Source organism: Enoplosus armatus, chromosome 6 (genome assembly GCF_043641665.1).
Source record: "Enoplosus armatus isolate fEnoArm2 chromosome 6, fEnoArm2.hap1, whole genome shotgun sequence".
NCBI classification, from domain to species: domain Eukaryota; kingdom Metazoa; phylum Chordata; class Actinopteri; order Centrarchiformes; family Enoplosidae; genus Enoplosus; species Enoplosus armatus.
This window is the reverse complement of record NC_092185.1, coordinates 2,031,174-2,044,161: the sequence shown is the minus strand read 5'-3', so window position 1 is coordinate 2,044,161 and position 12,988 is coordinate 2,031,174.

Sequence of the window (12,988 nt, the reverse complement as noted above, 5' to 3'; positions counted from 1 at the left end):
AAGACACCAGAGTGAGGATGTTGTACATCACCTGAAAGCAACAGCATCTTCAGCTCTTTCTTATGTCCTGACTAACATGCTGACATATGAAGGTTTGTAGTTAAGATGCATTTATTTATTTATTATGCTTTATCTTATGTAGCAACCGAGCACACAAAGAAAAATCACACGTTTAACTTTCAGACAAACTAAACATGAAGTGAACACACAGGTCGGTAACATCTACTGCTGCTGATGTTCTCAATATTTCCACATCAGACAACTAAATAAATCCAACAGCAGAGCGTCTCTCTCCTCCCTCCTCGAGGTCATCTGACGTTTCTTTCCCAACCAGCGGGTCCCTCCTCTTCTTCCTCACCTCTCACTGTAGTTCATGATTTCAACCGATAATTTCCACTGGTGATGAGGGGACAGATGATCAGTTTCAGGTTGATTTTCTTCTTCTTAGTTTCTCTGAACAGTGTTTTCTGTTCTGTCCAGCCGCCACCATCCAGACGAGAGAAGATCTGAGTTGATGAGATGTTGATACACTCATCTGAGTGGCCTTCACTTTTGAACCTTGCGCTCAAAACAATGAGCGTAAGGAGCAGCAGCAGCGAGTGTTTTTTGCCTCTCAGGCGACATAAAGGCTGTCCTACGTCTTTTGGTAAAGGTTGCTGGGGCTGTAGCCTGAGAGGAAGTAGTAGTAGCATATGTGATTTATTCACGAGAGGGATTTAAATCAAATGCTTTACATTTGATTGGATTGCGGGAAAACAAAATGAAGGGCTTAGTTTATATATCGCCATATGGAGCTGTTGGCCTCCACACACACACACACACACACACACACACACACCTCCCTCACCTGCGCTGTTAGATCAGGAGGAGGAGGAGGAGCTTTAAATGAATGAATCTGACCTCAACCACATTCTTTGGAAACGTGAACAAAGGTTTTACCTGCCGAAATTGAAACACACACCTCTTACTATGAATATTGCTCTGCTAGCTGTCCACACACACACACACACACACACACACACACACACATCACCCCAAAACACATTTGAGTGGATGCATAAATGTGACCGTCTCATCATGTAAAACCTGAAGAGAAAAGATTTTGATTTAGATATAAAAATACTCCAAAAAGATTTTTTGACACATATTTAACAAGAGCTGAATGGACAGTTAACACACGTTTTAAACTGCTGCATTCAGTAAGTAATTCATTATTCATTCATTTTGAACATTTAGCATATTTACATGCTTTGTGGTTTTCCGTGTAAATTGTTAAGACAGTAACTGTGACTTAAATTAATATTAACCATTAACTGGAAGGAATTCACTCGTCAGAGATGAGGCGACGTCAGAATGTACACGCTGCTTTCAGGAACAGTGACAGCTTTTTGTTTTTCAGCTCACACCTGAAAAGGAAAGTTTGTTGACTTTTTTACTTTCTTTAAGAAATTTTCAAGGTCACTTGTACATTTCAGAGGCACTTGAAGGAATTCTGAGACTGACATACGTTTGAATTCTGTTTTACAGAACAAGGACGAAGCTGAAATAGATTCTATATAATATATATATATATGTCAAACATATACAATAACTAGCTTCAATTAAAAATATAAAAAACAAATATCAGTCAGTCTCGCCACGTCTGCATAACAGGTGACCTTGTGAGAAACTCAAGGTAATCTGATATTCTGTGAAACAACATGAAAGTCACAGAAGCACAATTTAACATTTGATGTTTTACAGATCTAGAAAACCTTTTTTCAAACAAAGTATTATTATATAGACAACTGAGAAATTGTATTAAGCTAAAACATCTGAATGATTTTCTCCAGTTTGCTGTATTTTAGTAAAATCTGTCTTTCTATCCGACATAGTTTAGATGACACAGATAGAAGACAAAGTGGAAAAAGTAAAGATACAGTAAAAGTAAGACAAACACACTTTTAAGAATCAAGGTGTGTGTACTTTGACCAAACACACAAACACATTGATTTTACTCCTGTTTTTCATGTTTCCATATTTTCTCTTTTGAACATCTGTAGAAAACAGAAGATCCGAGTTGGAGCGAGGAAGGAAAAGAGGAAACATATGAACAGCATTCAGATATTTTTAGTGTCGCTTTCAGAGGAAATTCTAGTAACTACAAAATGTGCTTTGCAAGTTTCTCAACCTCAAGAGGAGTTTGGTTTGTAAACCAGCAACTGATGTTAAAACATGAAAATCACAACAGTTGTTACCAGTGTTGAATTTAAAACGGACTCTTACAATTATGACACACGTTATGGAGTGAAATGTAGTTCTGAAATAATTTTCCCCAGATTGTGTTGATTTAAATGCTATTTTTCTATTAGCTGAACATTGGAGCTTTGTTAGTTTGTATTTTACAGTTAATTGACTGATGCACTAATAATACTGTCTGCAGAGTTTCCTCCTTTTCAACATATGAAAACATATTTTCAACTTTAGATCACAGCAAGTATAAGTTTGATTCCTCAAACTGCAAATTCAAACTGCAAAGGTTTATATTCTTGACAATTACAGTTCAGTGTGTGTGTGTGTGTGTGTGTGTGTGTGTGTGTGTTTCACCAGCACTACATTTAACAAACTGTGTCAAAATCACAGGAAAATCAAATTAGAGGCAGTTTAATTCACAATGTTTCATCAAATTTAAAGTCTTGATTTTACTTTGATAGCGATAGAATGAAGTCATGTATCAGCTCTACTTTCTCCTCTCGGCTCGTTGGCTCTTTCTTAATCTTTCCACAAAAACAGGGTCACGATGTCTTCTGACAGGCAGCGGCTTTAACTCTCACAGTCCAAACGTGTGTAATATTGATGATGCACAACAGACAGTTAAGATTATTCTGCTTAAATTTGCAGTTTGGATATTAGTCAGATGTATGTCGACACACAAAGAAAAAGAACAAAAATCAAAGTGTCACCGAACTTAACAGAAGGACACTGTTGGTTAAATTGTGACTGTTTATTTGTGTGTTTAAACTAATTAAGACACGACTAAAGCCAGTGAGTTTCAAATTTTACACCTTTTCACGGTCACGTGTACATTTTTACTTCAGAAGCAGCTCAATTTGAAGCAGTTTGCTGAAGTGTTTGTATCAGGGAGTTTCAACCTTTTCCTTTTTTATCTTCCTATTGTGTTTTAGGTTCTTTTATCCTCATATCAGAGAGGTGAAAAGAGCAGGGATCAAGGAGGAAGCTGTTATAGATGATCTATTTTACACCTGTTTTTGATTAAAAATGTAAACAAATATCAATATGTCTCCATTTGGTTAAAATTGGAAAATTAACAGATCAAATCTGCTTTCTTTTGCCCGCACGTTTGATCTTCTACCATCTTTCCACAATAAAAGGCTGCACTGACTCTCAACAGTCCAGTCTTACTTACTGCACATCAGCAGTTTAAAATGATTCATTCATTTGCTTCAGTTTGGATTGATTGGAGTCAGATACACAGAAAAAAGAGAAAAAAACAACTGTGTCACCGAACTTACAGTCTGCATGTCTGTATGCAGGTGGGGGCACTCGGTCAGTCGTTTTGTCAACACAGTGATATGATGCTAATAATAATCCCTGCAAATGTCTTCATGTAGCCGTCATCCAAACAAAAGTTCCACTCGCAGATCGCCATGATGGTCAGTAACTGAAGGGAAGAATCCGACGTCGAGGGTCTTTAGAGGCTGTCGGATGCTGTACACATTGTAAATCCCCCCTGAGGCAAACTGGTGATTTGTGACATTGGACTACATAAATAAAACTGACTTGACATGAGAATGTACTCCGACAAAGTATTTCTTAAAAAATGAGTACAAATTAAAAGAAAATGTTGTGCAAATATTCAAATAATTTCAATTAATCTCTGATCTTTGTGTTGATCAGCAGCTAATTTAGTTCACTCAGACACAAAAAATAAACTTTTGATCAACTTTGAATGATCACAAACTCTCACCATCTCAAACTACGTCTGCACGTTCAGCTCTCACTTGACTTCCTGACCTGCAGCATCTCCCTCTTCCTCCCTCTTCCTCTTTCTCAAACTCTTGTTTTAGTGGCTGCAGCTAAATTAGTACAATAAACAATTTTAATGGACGGTCATGTTTGTGTGTTTGAATGACAGAGAGAGAACCTGGATACCCGGTGTGTGTGTGTGTGTGTGTGTGTTCATGCACTTATACACTTCTGTGATTCTGTGCAGATGTGACCAGATGTTTTTCTTGCTTTGACAGAGGGGGGGGGGCAACACTCGGTCAACCTGTAAACAGCGTTTGTCCGTCTGTCACATCATCGAGGTTATTTCTGGACACGTCTCACGTCATCAGGACACTTTTTGTTTACAGTTTACAGTTTGCAAATTTCACATGATTCTTAATTGGACTGAAATGTCTCTGTCTCTCACTGAGATCGTCTCATTGTCTCCCCCCTCACTCACACATATACAGCACATGTAGTTCTCTTCAAGCCGATTTAGATTAATGTTCACAGATTACTGGTGTTTGGTTTGATGATGAAAATAAAAACCTTACAAACTGCAGGTTGAGTCAGTTCAACATGAAACAACTAAACAGTAAAAGCAACACATGCAGGTGGAATTAGATTCTCTGCGTTTTAACTTTACCTCTCACATGTTTCTTTAAACTTATGTCTGGAAGATGCAGGTCTGCCATTTTGTTGTGATCACTCATTGGCTCTGCAGTCAGGCATGAGAGGACTAACTGAATGATGAAAACCTCCTTTAAGTCATTAGTGCTGTTGTTTACCTCACATCTACATGTGTTTTTCTCCATGTCTGGTTGTAGGTGTGTGTGTGTTTTTAGGTAAAAGTGGTCACAAAAGGCTTCCTTTCATAAGCAGTGCAGCCTCAGTGAAGCCTCCTCATGTCTGACAGAAAATGGCTGACTGTACAGCTGAAGGCACAGAGCTGCAGAGAGGCAGAGCAGCATCCTGCATCTCATAGGCTGTTTGTTCAGAAAGCTCAGGTGGTTAATGTCAAACTCTCAGGAATTAAAAATGATGGTATTTCAGACAATTCATGCCGTAAAAAAAGAGGGAATTAGAAAAACTCATCTTAACACAGATTATACAAATTTGTTTATGTAAAATTTAATCTGTGCAGTCATTTATTTGTCAAGGCAATGCAATTATATTGATCTAGTTTTCATTACAAGTGAACTCAGTGTGCTTTATGTTAAAATGCATAAAGCGACAAACAACATGAACAGAAGAATATGATAAATGAAACACAAGAAAATGTTAAAAAAAAAAAGGAAAAAAATATACAAGAAAAACCATCAACTGTGTAAAAACAGTGACACACACACACACACACAGAAACTTATGTTGGGGCTGATCTGAAACCTCAGTGATTAAAGTTCATGGTTTACATTAAAGAGAAAGAATGTGGGACCGATATAAGATACATGAAGTCAAAGTTTTATAAGAAAATGTTACAAGTGAATGCTTCAAATATGAGAATCAGACGTGATCCACTGAACACACGTGTACAGGTGTCAGAACAGCAAAATGTCGACATAAGATCAAATAAAATAACACAATAGAAACAGACAAATTCACAATTACAATATATATATATAACTAAGTAAACAGGGGAGGCCAGGGTCAGTGTGTATTCTGCACTGATGCCAGTGAAGTCCAGATAAATACAGATATAATAAGTGCAAATATTCATAATGTGCTACGACTGTCGATTGTAAATCAAGTAACATTTAATTTACTGCACTATCGTTGTGTGTGTGTGACATGTGACATTACCACACTTCTTCTTTGTGTTTGTATGCATGATAAGGAGTGTGTGTACAGTCTCCTTGTGATATATTCTTACTAATTGTGTGTGTGTGTGTGTGTGTCTCACCATAACGTTGCAGCAGATGCAGAAACAGTTTTTCCATAAAGGGGAACTGTGAGCAGTCTGTCTTGTGGGCCGAAGGGGTTGAAAAATGCGGGCCACTCTTGTTTTTTGTCCTGTTGTCCCCAGAAAGGAGTGGAACCCCTCCTACCTGCACTCACACACACTGCCTTTCTATTAATTACAGGTCCGACTCCATGCACGTGTTAAATACCTGCTTCAGGTTATGGGAAAAAAACAAAAACAAACATTAGTCAGTGTTTGACAGCATCCAGTATTTAACGTCTCCTGCGTCTTCATGTGTTTTGTCTCAGCGTTGCAGGTCACTTGTTGAACCCACTAAAAGGTGTGTGTACGTTTTCCTGAATCTGTTCTTGTGTTTTTGTGTTCTTAGGACCATTTTCTTCGGAAATGATGATCGTGAGAAGAAAGGAAATGAACCTAACACAGCCGATGAAGCAGGAGAAGCAGGAACAAGGGAGACTGTTGGCCCCAGCAGGGGGGGAGGAGGCGGCCGGGCGGCCGGGCGGCGAGAGAGTCCTTCAACCGACACCTTTTTTTTCCCCACCCGAAACCCTGAGAGTCAAGCCGGTTTGAGTGGACCACACCTGCCCCCCTTTCCTCAGAGAGAGTCGTTTAATCCCAGTGTGGGAAGGTAAATGGGTGGGACTTTTGATTGCTTCAGTATGAACGGGTCTTATTCCTGGTGGAAATACACATCATCATTTCACATAAAATACTAAATGTTATACATACAGAAACAAATCTAAACTTTACACCTTTTTCACTGTGAAATCATGAAAAGGTCTTCATTCAAAAAACTTACTGTGAGAACTAGAAGCTCCTAAAGGTAGATTAGAATTGACTTTAGGCTTTACTTTACTTAATCTGTCCGGAAATGTTAAATAAGGGCTAATATACTTACATTGATCTCTAGTTTGTCTACATAAAACCTGTGTATCTACAGGTGGAGGAAAAAAGGAACATAGATGGGAAAGACAAGCAGAAAGGTGGAGCAAGGAAAAGGGAAAGGCTGGTCAAGTTCCAACAAGTACAGTTCAGTGAATCATTTCAGTTAAAAAAATCAACCCACAAGCTCGCGTCCTTGAATGCAGAAACGTTTTGCTGATCTTAAAAGCACACCTGCTCCTACCAGATTTAAACCGCTCCGCAGACCCTGTCAGGATATTTGACATTTCCACCGTTTAGCTGCAACTTGAAAGCAGCAGAATAAGTGAGTTCTATGAATCACCACAATCACAAACAGTTCAAGAATTAAACAGTGCAAGTTGATTAATTCCCATTTCAGTTGCATATCTGATGTGACACCAGCGTGACATGTGGCAGATTCTGGAGCTGTGTTTTTAACTTTGCTGCGTCCAGAGATTTTATCACGATGTCGTGGTTATATACAGCAGCACTGGCTAAATCTTAAACTATCTCAATAGTTCTCAAACCAGGGTGCAGGAAATTATCAGGGGGCCTTGAGGGGACTCCAGGAGGCCCCTCTTAAATATTGAAGGTGTGTATTAATAGTATAATGTATATAGTATAATAATAATATAACTAACGGCTTTCCATAGGGGGTTCTCACATCTCTGTTAAGGGTTTAGGACTAAACAGCACCGCAGCCCTCCTCAGCTATGTAAACATCAGCAGGGTAAATCTTTAGCCCCAATTATTCATTATTTTCTCCTAAAATTGTATAAATGTCTTAATAAGAGTTTGTCTGATAGGACGCTCAGTGTTTCTGGATTAAATCTGTTGCTTGCTTACACTCAGTTGTCAGTTTATTAGGCACACCAAGCTAACTAATGCAGTCTAATACAACAGTCCTGCTGTAAATCTTACGTTCAGGGAGGTCATAATGTCCAGTTTTAGTTGTTTTACAGACGTGTTGATCCAACTTAATGATCATTTTGGAGGCTCCAGTTTGTGATGCTGTCGAACATTAAGTGTTTCTGTTATTTAGCCTACCCTCACTGATATAATGACGGGGTGGACAAAATAATAGAAACATGCCTGAGTGTGTAATACAATTCAGCAGCATCACAAACTACATCCTCCAAAATGATCATGAAGCTGAATCAAGAATCAGAGTCAGAATCAGGTTTTGCTCTCGTATTTTGTTGCATAACAATAAATATAGTGAGAGAAAATAAAAATAAAAGTACTGCAACAAAAAAAACAAATACAGCACTAAGGTCAAGACTCATAAATACAACAGAATTTTGAAATAGGAAATATGAAAAAAATATAATTCATGTGTAAAATATATCTGTCTTTAAACAGAGTTGTGCAGTGTTTAGAACGAAGAGGATGTAATGTGCAAAATGTTGGCCAGGCAATGTGAAAATGCTCACAGTGTCAAGTGTAAATAATGTGTGAAATGTGCAAAGATTATAGTGCGTTAGTTTAACGAGTCAGACGTGGAGACTTTACATGAATGTAACGTGAAGTGTTCGTGTCTCTAAAACTGTTATATAAGATTATAACCCTCATGAAGGCAGGATTTACTGCAGGTCTGTTGTGTTAGACTGCATCAGTTCCTAATGAAGTGGTAACTGAGTGCTTATTAAATACCCTTAAATGTGATCATTTTGATGGTGAGAATATTCAGTCGTTCACAGCAGTGATGTCATCGTAAGTCACACGACTTGATAGCAGGTTTTGCAGAGTGAAACCTTAAAGCTGGTTCAGTAAAAGACAGATGACGTCAACAGGCTCACATTCATGTTTTCATTTCAAGGCAAATATCAGGGGATATATGAATATTATGGTAACATCTCAGACTTCTGATCCATCCAGTTCACTGGTCCTAAGGTGTGTGTGTGTGTGTGTATATACAGTATTTGTGTGTGTGTTAGAAGCTTGTATTTGCTGACTTGGAGGCGTGGTGTCGACCACGGCAGGCGTCTCGCTGGGATGTGCGTCATTTTAAAGATTCCCCACAGTGACTGCAGGGAGGGGAGGTGATGCAGCGTGATGACGTTATGTAGACTCCTAAACATGAAATATCAAAAAGCAATACATGAGGAGCGTTATGTGAAGTCTACGTTTGATAAAGTATTGAACACACAGAACATTATTTTAGTTTAAACTGGACATCATGTTTTTTTCTCTCTGACAGTAGAGGTGGTTTTAATTTGTAATTTAACAGCTTTATTATCACAAGAGTGTGTGTGACGGTCTGATAGTGTTTCTGAGCATCTACGCACATAAATGAGAAACTGGGCACAGTGTGTGTGGCTGATTTTATTTATGTATATATATATATATGTGTGTGTGAGTGTGTGTGTGTGTGTGTGTGTGTGTGTGTGTGTGTGTGTGTGTGTGTGTTATGGGGGGTGTAACATGGATGTAGGTTCATTTAAAGACATATCGAGCTGTGACGCACATACACACATGATCCACGTGTGTCGCATTAGTTCAATTTTTTTTAAATATGTGAAAGAAGAGACAGCTGTCAGATACAAACACATGCACTCAAGTCACACACACACACACACACACACACACACACTCGTAACATCTGGAAGAGTGTGTGTGTGTGTGTGTGTGTGTGTCCATGTATCATCCACAATAAATGAAATTGAGAGACAGTTGTTTAAACATACAACAACTATAGATATCCATAAAGAGACATTTACATTTTAATATATTATATTTAATGATTTAATTCAGCTTGTGTGGAAGCCGGTAACTTTAGCTTTGATGTTATAAAATATAAAGTTAATTCTAACATGCAAAACTGGGACAAACGTGAGGCTGAAATGTAAAACGTATTTTATATTTGACATCTGAGAGGAAACTCAGTTGGACATTTTCTCTGCATGCTTATTAATCTCAGATTTAGGCAGAATGACCCCCCGTTTTATATCAATGTGGATTTGATAAAGCAAATGTTTAATTCATTTTCATTTGTGATGATTTTTGATGAATACACAGTCTACATGTGCAGGTATTTTTAAACTGTTTATATTAAAGACTCGCTGCAGAAACAGTCAAGCTCGAGCGTCACATGTGTTGCAGAGTGTGTGAGAGTGTTTGTGCGGATGAACATGCACATGTATGTGTCTCCACGGTTTTTTTTTGACAAGAGTGTGAGTTGATCAGTCTCATACGTGCACGACTGAGACGTGTGTGTGTGTGTGTATATGTGTGTGTGCTGGACTTAAACATGTATCTTGATTTAAATCTTTGGACATGATGGCAAGACTTAAATGTGGAAGTGTTTGAGCTTCTTTTGTTTAGCTTTTTTTTTGCATGCCTGTCAGTGTGTGTGTGTGTGTGTGTGTGTGTGTGTGTGTGTGTTTTGACTTTGTCAGTGTGTGTGTGTTATAAAAAGTCTACCGTCTGGTGACACAAGTGGGTTTAAAGGGTTTGTAATGTGATCTCTGTGTTTTGGTCTTGCAGGACGAACAGATGAACAGCAGGATGTGACAGCAGCCTCCGTGTGAGGCAGCTGTGTGTGTTCAACACTCATCTGGACGTAACACACACTCACAGGTACGTGACATGCTTCATGTTATATGTTACACAAAAGCAAATCACAGATAACAAAATATACTGTACACTGTGTCAGACACATTCTGCTTCATCACTTAATTACTGGGTGGTAAGAAAAACTGTGAAATATAATTTGGAGAGAAACCACAGCTGATGTGAAAATATACCACTGAGACTAATTTTATGAAGTTAGAGGCCCACTGAAAGACTCATCTTTTAAATTCCAACACGGCACTCACAGCAAGTGAGGACGTTTCTCAGCTCCCACTGTATTAAAATGTATATTGAAGTTGCCATTGAGTGAAAATTGTATTGTGTTTTATGTATTTAAAAGGCTGATATATTTGTCAGGACTGACAGACATTTGCTGTAACGTCTCAGTCGTCTTTGTCAGTCATTTTTGAAAAGTTACAGACGTGAAAATATAAAATAAGAGGTTCAAATGTTAGACTTTTTTTTTTTTTGTAAAGACTGCTGCTCTGTCTTTCTGCTGAAATTAAAATTAAGCTCATTTTTGTTGTCTGTGTCCTCAGATGCAGCTGCTGTAATGCTGCCGTGGTCCTCGGATGAAACAGGACTGTAAGTATGTATAAAATAAAATAAACATAATCCATAATTGTGAACGTCTGTTGTGATATTTGTTGAGAGGATTCACTGAACCCGTGTCGCTTGTCAGATACTTTTAAGGCTTTGAATATGACTCACTGGGCAGATGTTTGTGAAAGGAGCTGTCCTGTTTTGTAGTTAAGAAAGGAAAGACTTTATTGGGGGGTCTCCTGTAACTCATTTCGAGCCCTTTTTTTTCTCTCACAGAATTTGGCAGTGTGTGTTTTGTCAATGTTGCTGGGATGCTTCTGTTTAAAAAAAGCAGAAGTTCTTCTTTGGGCTGATACAAGCTCGCTGCTGTCTGTGGAGGCTGGACGGCCGTGTGTGCAGGCCAGGAGCGGTCTGCTCGCTGGCCTCTGTCAGCTGTGTGTCTGATGCTGGTACAGATGTGGAAACCGCTGTGCGGGGCAGGAGTCGATCCTTTACAGGCGTCTGTGTGTCGCTGTCCACCTCTGCGGTGCTGAAATGCGTGTTTCAGCACCGCAGACGTCGACACGCACACAGGAACAAGAAAACACGTTAACTGACTGAGTGTCCTCTAAACGGACAAAGTCTGTGTACAAACTACAATATATACAACAAAACTTCAGCAGATATTCACGTAATTTCTAAAAGCAAAGTGGTTGAAATGAGAGACGACAGTCGGGATGTTTATTTTTATTATTTTGTCAGTTATTCTGAATTATCAGCTGCCCTGATGTGACTCTTCCGACCTCTTTAGATTTTACTCACCTGAAGGAAACTTTTGTTTCATGATTAGTAGAATTAAGGAAATACTAGTCAGAATCTGGACTCACGAAGGTTATGAGGAGACCAGTAAGACAGCGGGCAGCGCAACTGGTTTGTCATCCTGCGGTGTCAAAGTGGACTCTGGGATTAGAGTGTGTGTGTGTGTGTGTGTGTGTGTGTGTGTGTGTGTGTGTGTGTGTGTGTTCTTTGGGCTATCGATACTGGAGGGGGGGAAATACTTTTCGTGTATACAAAAGACAAAACTGTAGAAACTGTAGTTTGTGGTGTCGTTGAGGCGCAAGCTGGTAAAAACAAAACAAATATAAACTATATATATAAACTACTCAGCTTTCTATTTTGCCTCGTGTGTTTTTCAAATTAAAATATCCCCATAAATAAATACAATATCCTTTGTGTTAAGAGGCGGTGGACAAGCTGATGTTCTCACGTGTGTGTGCGCTTCTTCTGTCTTTAAAGTCTTGCAGATTACACACACACACACACACACACACACACACACGTAGATATTTGCACAGGGAAAATTGTGCACCACTAAATCCACATTTTCTCTCTTGATTTCAGCTGTTGGCCTTCGAGGACACAACCGAGACGTGAAGGTGGACTCTCAAAACGTCCACACACGGCAGGGTGTGTGTGTGTGTGTGTGTGTGTGTGTGTGTGTGTGTGTGTGTGTGGTGTTTTTAATATGACTATTATTTGTGTGTAAAAACGAGCTCCCTATCAGAGGCTGTAAGTTGATAAATGTTGTTTTAATTGTGGATGAATGTATAATAATATATCATTGGTGCTGTGGACGTTATTCTATATTTTCCTCTGCAGGTTGTAACTCCTGCTGACAGACTGCTGCTCAGATATACATTTAATTTCTCCCCGTTTGAAACTGTTACACAACTTGCTGCTCCTTCCTCTCGGTGTCACGTTGACTACGATCCCTCCACTTGTGTCAAAGAATGCGAGCAGCTGCATGATGACTGTCAGCGTGCAGACACAGTTTTATACTCTCGTCCCTCTGCTGAGTACATGACATGCTTTGCTTTGTGCCACAGAGCCTCGGTTTGTCAGAATTTCATGTTTAGTTTGGATGTGAGAGAGAGAGAGAGAGACTGAGAGCATGGCGGCAGATGAGGAGGGGATGGGGGGGGGGGGGGGGGGGGGGGTGTTGGAGACTAAAAATGCTGTTGCAAATAGCCTTGTGGGTCGGAGAGGGGAACAGAGAGCACGTACTGCTGAGCAGAACATCGT